The 15361-nt window shown below is 39.7% G+C and overlaps 1 protein-coding gene and 1 pseudogene across 4 annotated transcripts in view; both read right to left on the bottom strand.

Annotated features, from left to right (window-relative positions):
* Nucleotides 1-15361, bottom strand: part of C1QTNF7 (C1q and TNF related 7) — a 92286-nt gene that overhangs the window by 28647 nt on the left and 48278 nt on the right. The gene's annotated exons all lie outside the window — the stretch shown is intronic.
* On the bottom strand, nt 10752-11228 carry LOC311631861 (large ribosomal subunit protein eL21-like; annotated as a pseudogene). The gene has a single exon. The product of its transcript is annotated as a large ribosomal subunit protein eL21-like (transcript).

Consider the following 15361-nt stretch of genomic DNA (forward strand, 5'->3'; position numbering starts at 1 on the left):
AAAATTTATAAATATCAGAAACAAAAAATCCAGACCTATCATTACTTGGATTATTGCTAGAAATTTTTTTTTGTATAGAGAAAGCTAGCTAAAATAGAACAGGGTATAATCAGTGTGTGAGAAGGCCAAGTTGGCCAAATTTCAGCCTAATTCTCTTTCCATTAAAGCCTGTGACATTAAAACGAGGGACATCAAAGACATGGAACCAGATGTGTTGTGCTGTGGCCACACTTCCTATCTTAGAATGAAGGCCATGTCAATGTGACCTCTAACAAGCTGCAGATACCAGCTTTCCATAATTAGTCTCTCTTCCCTCAGATGGAGAAGGATTCGTCTGAGATACCAGGGCCCATCAGGGTGGAGGGCTGAGTCTTCCCAGTTGAGTCTGAATTGAATGTCCTGGAAAGAGCTGGTTCCTTGATGGAGTCATTGCCCAGGCTTATAGGAAAGTAGAGCTCAGGCACCAACATTTACTGAGAGGCCCTGGACCCTCCCTGGATTTCACCACTATGCACGTCAACATGGCTAACTCTCAGAATCACCTTTTTGGTGGGTATTTTGTAGCTGAGAAAATGGAGGCTCAGGTGAGGAACATGCCCAAGGTCAGAGGGACCAAGACAGAGCTGGGATTCCAACCTGATCTGCCTGGTGCCAGAGCCTGTGTTCACTGCAGTGCCTCCAACCCAAGAACAGACCCCAGCACTTGCTCAATGGATAAATGAATGTAGCAAAATAAAATCATTTTTAATGGCTTAGTAGTTGGATAAAGAGGCAAAGAATTCAAACTAGGTAGGAGACAGGCATGTTCACAGTCTATTTGTGCAAATACAAAGTGACATGATCTTTTAGGAGTCAAATATTATATATGTATGAAGAGTCTGAAAATTGCACTACCCTTTGTCTCAACACTTCCACTCTTATAATTTAATTTGAAGAAACTAAAAAAAAAATGTAGGCCAAGTCACATGTACAATGATGATGATGACAGCATAACCTACCATTTTTTGCCATTATAAATGATTTGTTAAGTCAATGGTAGATCAACAAAAGGACTACTTTGCAGCCATTACAATTTATATTCAGTAAGAACATTTAATGACAAAGGCAAATGTCTATAATATATTTTAAAAAGTAGGTTATCAAACAATGTCTCTAGTGTTGGAACATTCATTTTGGCATTATATATATATATATATATATATATATATATATATATAGAGAGAGAGAGAGAGAGAGAGAGAGAGAGAGAGAGAGAGAGAGAGAGAGAAACCTTAATACCAAGATATTAATGTGGCTCTTTCACTATATGAAGGTGATGGATCATTTATATTTCCTATTTTCATTTCTATTGTTTTTTCATTTTTCTGCCAAGGACAATAAGCATATTTCTTTTGGTTTTAAAAAGTCAATAATTGCTATATAAAAGCAAACAAAAAACTTCATTTTCCTTTTTTGTTTGTTTGTTTGTTTTGCTCTCTTTCTTTCTGTTTTTGGTCTTTAATGTATAGTTTTAGCTCCTCTTCCTGGTGCCAGATTTAAAATTTGGTTACTGTCCCAAATTTTCTCCTCCTCCACCTTCTCATTAAGGAATTTGAAAGCAAAGAGTCTTGGATTTTAGACATCTGGGAATAGCCAAGTCTTTGGATTTGTTTTGTGAAAGATGTATTTGTTCAACTGAGCAAGTGTGAAACAAATGCTTTCAGCATGTCTATTAATCTTAGTGGCCTGAGTGATGTCAGGGTATGCTTGCTCATGTTTTATGATGTTTGGTTCCATAAAAATATGTTTGGTTTCAAGACATTGGCCCCTGTTCTCTGTTGATGGGGAACGAATTTGGAGTATGGACGGCATCTTGGTTTTTCCCCAAACCTGGTTTGGTTTTGAATCATCAACTGGAACTCTGTGATGGTTATGACTAACACATTTTGTGAGTTCATAAAAACATTTATTTTAATCAAAATCCCCAATAGAACAGCACTAGAACCAGAATGTCCAACACCATATTTTGCCAAAAGACTCCCGCTGGAGGATGTTAGGAATAGATTTGGATGCCTGTTGCTGTTTATCACACTGAGGTCTCAGGTTCTAAAGGTAAAGGAGGGAAAACAAAGGAATTTTCTAGTAGAGGCAGGGAACTGAAGCCTGATTTATAATAATTGAGAGGCAGGTGGAATTCTTTCCAGGTTACAGCAAAGTTGAGGTTAATAATGTGCATAAGGGCATAAAGTTTGTTTGTTCTCCCAAGAATCATGTTAGAAACTTCTCCCTCTTCAATCAGCTTCAAAATTAGGAGATGGGGCAAAGCTAAGTTACAATGTTGAGGGGAAAATGTCCCAACACACAAATGTGGCATAGGATTTTGTAAGGAGAAAAATACAAAGAAAATGAAAACATTCTGCTTTAAAAAAAAGAACAGAGAGGAATATAATTGTTTTTTATGATCATAAAAATATTTGTTGCTCTCTACCTTTCTCTATTTCCTGAAATTTTAATAGCCATGCACTTGTTTTATAAAAAAGGACTTATTCATTCACCCAACACGTAGGTGCCAATCAGTAAGGCTAGAGATCAAAAGATAATGTAACCACTTATGTGCCCTGAAGAAGCTTTTAGCACTCTTGGGGAGAGAGACAAATAGTTAAGAAGCGAATGGTTGCCATGGGGGAAGACCATTTGAGGTCAGAGTATGAATAAAAAAATATAGTGGCCATTATATTTATCTGCAAACAGTGGCCATTATATTTATCTGCAGAGTCGAAATTTAAAAATAATTAAGCACACATGACGACAATAACAAGGTCCTGTGTGCCTGAAAGAATATCATCTCTTGGAGTCTAGGTTGTTCTGTTTTGTTTTGTTTCGTTTCGTTCGAGGATGGATCCTAAGACTGAAGATGATCCATTTTTAGGGACTGAGTGAGGGGCACAGGAATTAAGGCTTTGCAACTTGTCAGTTTTAGAAAGGTAACCAGTCTCTCTGAATCCTGTCTCCCTCTATGGCAGCTCTAACTTTACCGACACATTCCTTAAGTTCTGTATTACTTATGTGCTATTACCTCGCTGCTTCAGATCACGTGTTTTAGGTAATCTTCCTCTGTAATTTTAACTATAGTTGACAGGTACCCATTTCAGCAGGAAGTTAAGTGATAAGGAGCTCAACCAATTGGTTAGAAAAGAGAAGAGGGATCTGGACTAAGTCTCCTGGGTTTTCCAAAGAAATTGTGCATTCACTTGGACTTAGAGTTGTTTATTTTGGCCGTTGGGATGTCTTTTTGGAGTGTTTGTTCATTTTCAGTGTTCCATCTATGTTGTAAGTGGTTGAATTTGCTCACATGGGTTATCTTTGGGTTAAAGGCATGTTCTTCACTTCTCACATAAACATTTATTTAGTATCTACTATGTGCCCGGCCTGTTCAGAGCTGGAGGGGGAACCGTCAACAGCGGGCAAGATCCTACCTTCATGAAGAGATTGATAATAGACATGCAGACAAATACATAATTAAGGAAATCGGTGCTGAAATGCTGGGAAAGTGATGGTGATGGAGGGGTTGTATGCATAGGGCTGTATCCTCTTATTGAAAATGCCCAGCGCTGCTGCTGTTCAGTGTGATCCTTTTTTGGTTTGTCTGGGTAGGGTGGACATCTGGGCTTTGGAGGCAGAGCTACCTGGGTCCTATCACAGGCCTGGTGCCCCCAGCACTGCAGTGTGACCTCAAGAGAGTCACATCACTAATCTGAACCTCCATTTTCTCATCTTCTGTTTTGCAGGTAAGCATGCCCCTGCTAGATTTGTTGTGAAGATGAAATGAGTTCAGGTGGGTGAAGTATGAGGAACATTTTAGGTACTCAAAACTGAGGAGGGTTGGTACATGATTTTTTAAAATGCCATCACTGATTCCTATTGCTGGCTCTGTGTGGATTGCTGGGATTCTAAATATAATAGTCTCCTCCTCCTGTATTATCTCTGGAAAAGTAGCTCTGTAGGTATATGTGTCTTTTCAAGTTGTCTTTTAGCTTTATTTACTTCCCAGGCATCTGTGAATATGTTACCTGACATGGCAAAAGGGCTTTGCAGATGAGATGAAGGTGAAGATCTTGAGATAGGGAGACTGTCCTGGCTTATCCAGGAGGCACACTGATCTGATAAGAGGGAGACAGGAGGGTCAGAATGAAAGGGAGAAAGCGATGTGAGGTTGGAAGCAGAGGGAAAGAGTACCGGAGAGAGAAAATGCTATCTGATGGCTTTGCATGGAGGGATGGTCCATGAGAAAAGAAACACAGGCAGCCTCTACAAAATAACAAAGGCAAGGAAGCAGCTTCCCCAAGGGAACCCAGCCCTGTGCACCCATTTTAGGCTTTGGACCTCCAGAACTGTAGGCTTAGAACTGTGTTATGTTATTTGTGGTTATTTGTTAAAGCAGTGATAAGAAACGAATACAGGTGAAACCAGGAGACCCTGCCTGAACCCTAGGTGACAGAAAGAATGAGGGGGAATGGTTTTATGTGAATAACAATGATTTTTTATGGGGGAAGCAGGAGGGACATATGCAATTCTTTCAACAGGAAATATTAAAAAATTAAAAAAACCACCTCAATGATTTCTGGGTTTGCAGCCCAACTTTCCCACCTACTAATTATTGGTTTTGAGAAAATGACAATCTCTCTGTGCCTCAGTCTGTCTTCTATAAAATGGGATAAAAGTTAGTATACATTTAGGATAAACAGGCTGTCCCCCAGAAAGTATACATACTGTAACAGTTGATAGCTCAGCTTTGAAAATGAAATGTATTTCAATAAACACCGCCTTTATAATTATTCAAAGTGGATATATAAATATTTTTGGGACACCCTGTATATTAGGAAATCAGCATGTGTTAAGTGCTAAAGAAATGCACATTGTCATTCATAGAAATGAGTTCTTGCTAAGATGAATCACTGTCTCTCTGGAATAATGTAAAATGAGTGAATTGTTGCCATCAACGTGCTGGTAGAGATCTACCAGGTAGTGGCAGAGGGATATGGAAGGACTAGTTTAGTTAGTATGCATGTTCATTTCCACAGAGACTTTCCTCCCGTGGGGCCCAATAGCAGTTTCTCTCCCTTCCTGTTTACACGTGAGAAAAGAGATGTAAATTGGGTGACAGGCATGGATGCTTTTCACAACTCTGCTTTGTCTCTTGGTTATAATTCAAACTTGACCTTGAAGCTGTAGCAGGCAAATAGATGGCACCCTTTGAACTTTTTGCAGCTCTGTTTGTCCTCGGCAGACCACAAGCTAACTTGTTTCTGCTTTGCTAAAAGTTATTACTCTGGCCAATACCAGTTTGGTTCAGTGGATATAGCATCTGTCTGCGGACTGAAGGGTCCCAGATTCAATTCCGGTCAAGGGCATGTACCTTGGTTGTGGGCACATCCCCAGTAGGGGTGTGCAGGAGGCAGCTGGTTGATGTTTCTAGATCTCTATCCCTCTCTCTTCCTCTCTATAAAAAAATCAATAAATATATATAAAAAAAGTTATTCCTCTGATAAACTCTGAAAACCCAGGAAAAGGGATGTTCACATGAAATAATTGTGAATCTTCTAAGTCTATCTGGTTAGGGCAATTCTGTTCTCTAGTATAATTTTACATTTGAAAACCAGAAGGCTTGCCATTGTACGAATTTGGCCTAAGAAAATAGTTTTTAATTCAATAAAAATGTCTACATTCAAAGATGTTTTTTTAAAAAACGGAATAAACCAAAAAGTTAGACAATAGGGGAATTGTTAAATACATTACAGAACTGTCACTCAGTGGTTATAATTACTATAATAACGGAAATATTTTCAATATGCTTTTAAGAGAAAAAATGAGAGACAAAATTGTGTTTGGTATAAGCATAATGTTTATAATGATTATCACTCACATGTTAACAGCCCAGCAGAAAGTATACCAAAATACTGACATCCATTGTGTTAAGATGGTGGAATTATGAATCCTTTCCTCTTTATCTTCCAAATACTTTGTGATATACTATTGTGTTATATATATAGTTTAAAAAACATAAAAACATATATTATTGTGTTTATATATAGTTATATATATAGTTTAAAAAACATAAAGCAATAAGCCAAAGATTCCAAATAGTGTGGAAAAAGTCCAAGAAAATTATGAATGCACACAGTTACAACTTAATGAAACTGCCTAAGGAATTCTAATTTCCAAGATCCGTGCTGAGGCCAAAAAAAACAGGGTGGGAAGTTCTGGCCAAGAGCACTTAGCAGGGCTTGTGGAGACCTTTTTAGCACATACGCTTTCTTGGCTTCATGAAACAAAAGAGAGTTTTGCTTTCCAAAATAATTCAGTTCTGATTGTATCAGTAACCTCCCTTCCAGCACAGGGGCTATGGAGGAAAAACCCAGCAGAATATTTATTATCTATTGAGGACTCGCTCTGTGCCAAGCTCTGTGCTACATGCTATATTTACATTTATTGTCCTCTCAGGTCTGCTAGGCAGGGCCTATTGTGAGAATGTTACAGATGAGAGATGCTCAGAAAAGTGAACACAAGTCATTGGGGCAGAGGCAGCTTCAGACATTGGGCTGTCAGACTCCACTGCTCGTTACCTCAACCGGTACTCTAGCTCACCAGGCTGCCCCGAGACCCTCAGCCAATCTCCTTTTAAGAGATCCAACAATGTGTCACTATATGTGTAGCTCCCTACTGTGGCTGTGCATGGGGAATTTTTAAGTTTTGTTTTAAATAGGTAGTACACAATGGGTTTGAGAACTTCATATAATAAAAAGCATAATATTATCTAAATCTTTCTTCCACATCCATCCCTCATTCCCCAGTTGGTCTCCCCTGAGAAAAACACTGTATGTGGGGGATCCATTCTCAAGTTTTAATGACTTAGAATCAATCTCCAATTTCCCAGGAACCTGGATTCTATTTTTTTTTTTTTAATTCTCACCTGAAGAATATTTTTCCATTGATTTTTTAGAGAGAGTGGAAGAAAGAGGGAAAGACAGAGCGAAGTATCGATGTGAGCAAATTATCGATGCATGCAGTTTTTCAGGAATAGAAACATTTATTAAAATAAGTTTACCTTTTCTTGGTTTTGAAAAATCAAACAATTTTGGTTGAAAATGTTTGTAAGCAGAAGTGGAATTGAAAATCAATCTCAAAATTTCAGGTGTCCTTCGGCCTCAATTGGAGGCCTGGGAAGAGGCTGGCCTGGAGAGATGGGGTATCTCGGGTTGGGCTGCTATAACAGAATGCCATAGACTGGGAGGTGTAAACAACATACAGCTATTCCTCACAGTATGGAGGCTGGGAAGTCTAAGATCACAGTGGCAGACAATGGGGTTCTGAGTGAGAGCGCTCCTCCTGGCTCCCAGATGGCTACCTTCTTGTTATACGGTCCCATGGTGGAGAGATACAGCTCTGGTGTCTCTTCATATACAGCCACTAATTTCATCGTGGGGGCTCCACCCTCTTGACTCATCTAAACCTAATTACCTCCCAAAGGCCCCACCTTCAAATACTCTCCTATTGGAGTGTAGAGTTTCAACCCATGAATTTGGGGGAACATATTCTGTCCATAATGCTCGGCTTCTTGCCCACTCTGCCAATGTCCAGCTGAGTGCTCTTGGGTAAGTTACTCCAATTGTTGTGCCTGGAGTGATATTTAACAGCATCCTGCTCTTCTGCTCCAAGGAAAGACCCTCTGATATGTAGTGTCTTGATCATAATGTTGAGATGGAATTTATAAACATGCATCATAGTTTAGTTGTTCCAAATTGGAAAAAAGTACACTATTAATGCATGCTATTCATAGAAAAATTAGACTATATGGATGACAAAAGAAAATAAAAACCAGCTGTAATCAGACCACCCAGAAGTAACCCTATTATCATTTGGGATCTACATTGGAAAGATGCATATCCTCCCTCTTCCTTCTTTTTGCCATTGCTCTATTCTGTCTTCACTTTTTAAAAATCTTATTGACATTACTATGTATAAGATCGTATTTCCATGTAATAAAATACAATTCTGTGTTGTAATTTTTAAATTAAGTTATATAGATATATTGAAATTATCTTAACTAATTCCCTGTTGTAGGATGTTGGACTGTTTTTAATTTTTGTTTTTGCCAATAACATTGCAATGCACATCCCTCTGCTGAAATCTTGGTGCACCATTCTCCAGTTTGGAAGTTTGAAGCTGGCAGCTGTCATAGTCCACCCAAACCCTCTCTACCTCTTCCTTCTTCCAGAAAACCCGTATTGTTTGTGCTTGTACTTGTACCTAGATGGACTGTGTGCTCCTTAGAGGGAAGTATTTATCTTCATCTCCTCTCCAATATGTAGAGGGCCCTCTGTGTGTTTCTACTCTCAGCCTGTAACCCTGAACTTGCACCCATCTTTCTGGTTCTTCTTGGATATTTGACGTCTGATTTTTCTAACTCTGGTTCATTTCTCAGTCATTCACAGAGATTTATCCAGCACCTATGATGCGCAAAGCCCAGATATAGGCGCTGGGGAAACAGAGAACAAGTAAGATGGAAAGTAGTCCTGCCCTTAGGAGTGTAGAATGATTGACAGACATCAATCAAGGGAACAAAAGCAGTGATAATTTCCAATGAAGGTAAGAGCCTAGAAAACTGGAAGGAAGTTAGGGGATGACGAATTTTGGGGAGGAGATCAAAGGAGGTTAATCAAAGAAGATGTGGGTATGGAGGGACAAGAGGTCTCCCCAGAGACACTGCAGCGGGAACAATCCAGGCTGTTCCCAATGCAGCAAGAAGGAGATGAGTTGGCCAGGAGAGAGCAAGGGTGTTAGGATGAGACCTGAGGGGCTGGAGAGGGACTAGATCATACTGGATTTCAAGAACCTTGGGGAGGAGTTTAGATGTTATTTGAAGTTCAACAAGAAGCTCTTGAAGGAAGCAGGAGAGGAACATGACCTGGTTTTCATTTAAAAAAAAAATCACTCTGGCCAAAACTGGTTTGGCTCAGTGGATAGAGTGTCAGTCTGCAGACTGAAGGGTCCCAGGTTCGATTTTCGGTCAAGGGCATGTACATTGGTTGCGGGCACATCCCTGGTGTGGGGTGTGCAGGAGGCAGCTGGTCGATGTCTCTCTCTCTCATCATTGTTTCTAGCTCTCTATCTCTCTCCTCTCCCTTCCTCTCTGTAAAAAATCAGTAAAATTTATTTTTTTAAAAATCACTCTGCTCAAATGTTATCGTAAGCCAAAATTATCCAGATGATAGACCCTCATCGGGGAGAGCAATAGCTTCTCAATAGATACTGTCTAGGAAGAAGGACCATGGTTTTTGGAATTTCAGCTTCCTGAGCTTTTTAGGTTTCTCAATGCAGCACATGCTGTTATTAAATTGATACCCATTCCCGCTTTACCTTTGCTACCAGAATTCAGGTTTTGTCAGGTGGCGACATATGCCCACTTCCCAGCCTCCTTTGTGGGTGGCCTTGGGAGGCCTGTGACATAATTATAGCCAATCAGGTATAAGAAAACATTGTGTGAAGAATCCTGGAAAGGTTCCTACTTTCCCAGTGGAAGAACACAGGCACAACTGACTAACACAGAGGTGATATGTCAAAGCACAGAGCCATCTTGCTCTCCTTTGATGACAAGCATGAGTAGGAAAGATAGCATACTAAGGGTGAAAGAGTGGGAGGAGAGAAGCAGCCTGTGTCTCTATGGCTTTAATGAGCAGCTGAACCAATGCCAGCAGCCCCATGATTTTTTGTTGTGAAGAAATAAAGAAACCCTACTAATTCCAGCTGCTGTTACTCAGGCATTCTGTTGATTGCAGCCAAAGCATTCTCAACTGTTTATCACTGAGGCAAAGTGGGAACTGACTCCATTAGTAATTCACAGAATATTAGGCAAATCATAAAAATTCTGAAAATCCCAGTGTATATTTAAACTGAAATGATTATTGAACCCAGTGTGGGAAGCCTGTGAGCTGTGGATTAGGGCTCATGATCTCAATGCTGTGGGAACATGCTAGGCCAGTGGTCGGCAAACTCATTAGTCAACAGAGCCAAATATCAATGGTACTACGATTGAAATTTCTTGAGAGCTGATAACTGACTTCTGCATATGGGCCATGAAGTTTCAATCGCACTGCATGTGCGCATCCGCTCGTGGTATTTTGTGGAAGAGCCACACTCAAGGGGCCAAAGAGCCATATGTGGCTCGCAAGCCGCAGTTTGCCGACCACTATGCTAGTCAATGGTCACGTAATATAAGAAAGATTTCTGTAGTGCCCTGTACACATCCTTTACCTGAGAGGTGAGACCTGCCAAAGGTTTTGCTGCAAAGATGGTTGGGCTTGCTTTCTCTCTCAGATTGTTTGGATCCCATTAAAGATGGAACATCACCCTTGCCCCAGGCAGGCCTGCCCCGACTGTGCCATTTAAAGCCCCAAGTATATATCTAGATCAGAGAACACACTTTTAACTGATCCTGATCGCTGAGCTGATCATTCATTCCAATGCCTTTGAGTTAGAGCCGTCCCCTCTTCAATGGTGCAATTATTGAAGTGGGTCTCCCTGGGTAATCCCTCTAAAGTAGAACTTGCAACATGAACATCATAAATACCTACTATATCCTAGGCACTTCATGAAGCATTTTATAAACATTATCCTCATTTTTTTTTAGGACACAAAATTTAATTATTTTTTGGGGGGAGGGATGCCACACATCTACTTAATTAAGAGAAACATTTTTAAAGTCTTTTTTTTTTTCATGCCATGAATTCATAGGGAATGGGTTCCAGCAGCTCAGGATCCTTTTCCTTGGTTCTCACAAAGTGTGCTTCTCTGGGCAGAGCAGGCTGACACTTCAGTTGAACCCAAGTACCTTCCTCTCTAGCTTCCTTCTTTTTCTGATTATTTCTCTTCAGAAGTTTTAATAAGCTATCTTGGCTCTTATAGTGCTTAATATGCTCCATACGTATGTTAATTCTCTTCCCAAGAATCTTGCCCTTAACTTTCTTGTTCATAACAATGTCCATGGCATGCTGGGTGACATTGTAGATTCTTCCAGTTTTGCCATGCTAACATTTGTGGGTTATTCCTTTTTTGAACAGTGCCCATTACCTTGATGTCACAATATCACCTTTGTTTTACATTTGCATGTATGTGCCAAAGGACTCCATGTTTTCTAAAGGCCTAGAGAACATATAGCAGGTGCTTCTCCTCTTTCCCTTGGTGTTAGTCATTTTGGCAAATTACTGGAAGATGAAAGTTCTGGTCAAAAAACTTTAACCCTCATTAATCTTTGCTATGATTTGTAGACTAGAGATAATTTTTATGGGAAAAATCAAGACTCAAAAAGTAGTTATTTTCCCAAATACAACTAAGTAAGTGGACAAAAGGAGCTTGTACTCAGACCAGGCACCAAAGTCTGTGCTTGTTAGAGTCCTTGGACTTGTGCGTTGTGTGAAGCTCTCATCTCGGGGGCTGCTTGTTGCTTCCATGAAACACAGAAGCAGCAGCACACAGTCTTGGTTTTCACATCATTCAGAAAGCATTGGTAGAGGGTTGAATAGTGGCTCTCAAAAGACATGTCCACCAAAGACTGTGAGTGTGGTAAAGGGATTTTTGCAAATAGAATTAAGTTGAGGATCTTCAGATGAGATCGTCCAGGTTTAGGGTGGCCGTGAAATCCAATGTATATTTAGAAGAGAAGGGGAGACGATGACCTGAAGATGGAGGCAGAAATTGGAGGAATGTGTCCATAGGCCAGGGACTGGTGGTGGTCCCCCAGAGGCTAGGAGAGAGGCATAGAATGAATTCTTCCTCAGACGCTCCAGGAAGATCCAAATCAAGCCAAAACCTTGGTTTTGACTTCTGGTCTACAGAACTATGAGAGAATAGATTTTCATTGTTTTAAACACCAAGCATGTGGTCATTTGTTATGGCAGCCACATGACATGGATACCACATTACTCATGTAGGAGGATGAGACAGGATGAGAGCAACACTCAGTGTCTGAAATAGGACCACAGAGCTAAGTTGTTGCAGATTACAGTAAGGAAGAGATATGCTGGCAAGGCATTCTTCCTGAGCTGAGTGGTTTGCTAGTCTTGTATAGGGTTTGGGGGACTCTTGGAACTAGGTAAGTGATGTTTGTAGATGACTACTTACTTGTTTGAGAGTAGGGTAATCTTTGTGAAAATGTGTCTGCTTGTTATAAAAATTTCAAAGAATTTCAGAAAAGAGCAAAGGAAAAACAAAGCAAACTAAAACCTCCATCTCTCAGAAATTATTTTGCCAACATGGATGAACATTACCCCAGACTTCCCTTGAGGCACATATTTAGCCAGAAGCCTTGGTAGATATAATTTTACATAAATAGATTCAGATTATGCATGGTATTTTTATAAGAACTATTAAACTCTACTTGAGTTTACTAGAATTGCAATAAACAAGAATCAAACTGGAAGAGTTGTTAAACATCAGATAAATATTTGTTCAAAATGAGATATATTAGTTCTGAAAAGATGTTTTTGAGGTTAAAAGATAATTATGAAAAAATATTAAGAGTTTGGCAGCATTTCACTTTTTAAAAACTCTGTATGCTTTTGCTTAATATGATATGCATTTACTTTATGTCAAGAAAGAGGATTTTATCTACTTCCTTTTCCCTTCCATCCTCAGCCTCCCAATTTTTGCTTAGTTACATTATTATTTTTGGATTGCCTGGAACTGTAATATTTATACTCTGTTCTGTCAACTCATTTCCACTGTCACTTAGTCTTGATTCTATGTTTAAATGGATCCAATTCTGACTATTTTCCTTTATGGTGACATCCCTAGTGGTGAGTGTTTAATTTTGATTCATGTTTTGTTATGATGGATTTTATCATCAAACATTTTTCAAGAGGAGCTTTGTTACTATAGTCCTTGACTTTTCTGCATGTTTAAGCACGTTTGCCTCTTTCTTTCATAGTCACAGTATAATTTGGTTGCATAGAAAACTCTCAGGCTATCCTTTTTTCCCTTGGATCTTGATCCATATTAGTCTGTTGTTGTCTATTGCTGAGGGTTGCATTAAGAGAGAGGGATCTTAGGATTTGTGCTTTCTGAACAAAACAAGCTGGACAATTGCCACTGAATTTCAGTCTCTTCACAGTACATTTACTGATGTTGCCAATTTTGCTTATTTTTCCTGGCATCTGGTGTGTTCTTTCAATCTAGAGTTACCTAACTTCCTTGACTTCCAGAAACTTTTTTGAATTTTCTTAAGTTTCCTTTTGTTCCTCTGTTCAGGATACAAATTTGTGCATGTTAGCTTCCTTTACTTCAGTTCGTCTTGTCTTGTGTGTAATCTCTTTTAGCTCATCGCTCCTTTCTATTTTGTGTGATTTCTTAAGCATGGCTTGTGCTTTCAACAGTACTTACCTATTTTCTGTTGCTTCTGAGTTGACTTTCATCTCTATAATTGCTTTATTTTTTATCTTTTGTTTATTTCCTGAGCTCTGCCAGTTTACTCTTCAATAAGTTTTCTTCTTATTTCTTTTTTGGTCTCATATTTCTTCTTTGAACTTTTCTGCAAGGCCATGTTTTCGATTCATTTAAGATTGAAGAGACTAATCTCTTTGTACTCAGGAATGGATTATTTATGATCCATATTTTCTTTAATCTGCCAGTGGCACTTGTTTATCTTCCAATTTCCCCTCTCCGGCAATATGCTGGGGCCCTCACAGCCTGATTCCTTTTGTGGTATATTTCAACATGAGCAGGTGTATCCAGCTGCTTGACCAACAACTGTGCAGAGGAGGCAGAGAGGCTTGCTTAATTGAGCTCCAGAGTAGGTTGTGGTCTCTGCCATCCTATCAACCATGAAATGTCTCCCTCAGACTCTAGTTTCGAGGGGGTCAGCATGGCTCTAATCCATGAAGTTACAGGTTGTCCCTCCCGAGCCCTATATATCCCTTTTCCCTCCAGTTAAGCTCTCCCAACCAGAAACTATCCATGGACATAGACAATAGTATGGTGAAGGCCTGGGAGGTGTGGGTGCAAGGTGGAGGGGATCAATAGGGGGAAAAATGGACACATCTGTAATATTTTCAACAATAAAGATAAATTTTTTAAAAATGATAGAGAAGTGTTTTAAGCCATTGAGAGTCAGGATTTGCTTGTTACTCCTGTCTAGCCTAGCCTAGCTTCTTTGACTAGTACAAGGCAAGAAAAGCCACTTATTTCTGCCTCAAAGATGAGGAAGCCTGGACAATAAGGTGAACAGGCGAGGGCTGGCTGGAAGGTGTGTCTCAGAGCAGACCATGCATCACCTGTCCAGGAAACGGACTAACTTCAATGGCTTCCCTGAATGTTGGAGGAGCAAATCTTGTAGAATCTGCAAAGGTCAGGTGTCTTGTTGCAGAGGGTTTCAAATTTCTTGTGTTCACCAAGAAACAAAACAATGGAACTTAATCCCTTTCTGTCTCTCTCTGCTTCCTTTCATATTTCTTCCTTTGTATGGAACTCAGTGCTGTCAACAGCATTATTTACTACCTCTGAACAAATTCGGTGGAGTTCTGATGAGTTTTACTGATCGTCTCCCCTCAAAGAGCCATGGAGCTGCTGCCTTCAGGTCTTCTTGTGGTTTACAGCCTGGAAATCTTTTTTTTCTTTTTATTTGTTTGTTTGTTATGTCTCTTCTGTATAATTAGAAAAAAATGTGTGTACCATCCTAGACATTTTCTAGGAAGCAAATCTTGCATCTTTGAATTGCCATTTGACTGAGCTACAGCTGAAAATATCCTCACTCTAGTCTTCTTTCCCTAAAATCCAGCATGCATGTTAGCACCAGTGATGTTTCTTTCTCAGAACCTAACCCAGGCTCAAACCCCCGCCTTGCCAGTCTTCAATGGCAATGGCCTCGGAAAAAATTGCATAAACTTTTGGAGCTCATTTTCTCATCTGTGAAAATGTGATAATAGCAGGAGACATTTTAATCTCACAGAACTATTGGGACCAGCTGATGAGCTAATATATGGGAAAGCCTCCAGAGTGATGCCTGGTCCCATGTGAGAGCTCAGTACACATTATACACAAGCACCTTGTGAATCTGGCAAGTGACTTATCACTTCATTTATCCATGTTCTCAACACCCGTGTAGTTACTACAGTTATGAAAGCCCATTTCCTTATGGGGACAATGCTATAATATATGTAGAGTTGTTGTACAAATTCAGTGAGATAGCCCATGTCAAAACTTCCTTCCTTCCTCCCTATAAGGAGGTGAAAGTGAAATGAAGGCAACAGCTGTAACCAAGTGTCATCCATATTCTGAGATGACAGTAGCTAACATTTGAATTAGCTACTATATACTCAAGCACTGGGCTAAG

Source organism: Pipistrellus hanaki (assembly GCF_964339955.1).
Source record: "Pipistrellus hanaki genome assembly, chromosome: 1".
NCBI classification, from domain to species: Eukaryota; Metazoa; Chordata; class Mammalia; order Chiroptera; family Vespertilionidae; genus Pipistrellus; species Pipistrellus hanaki.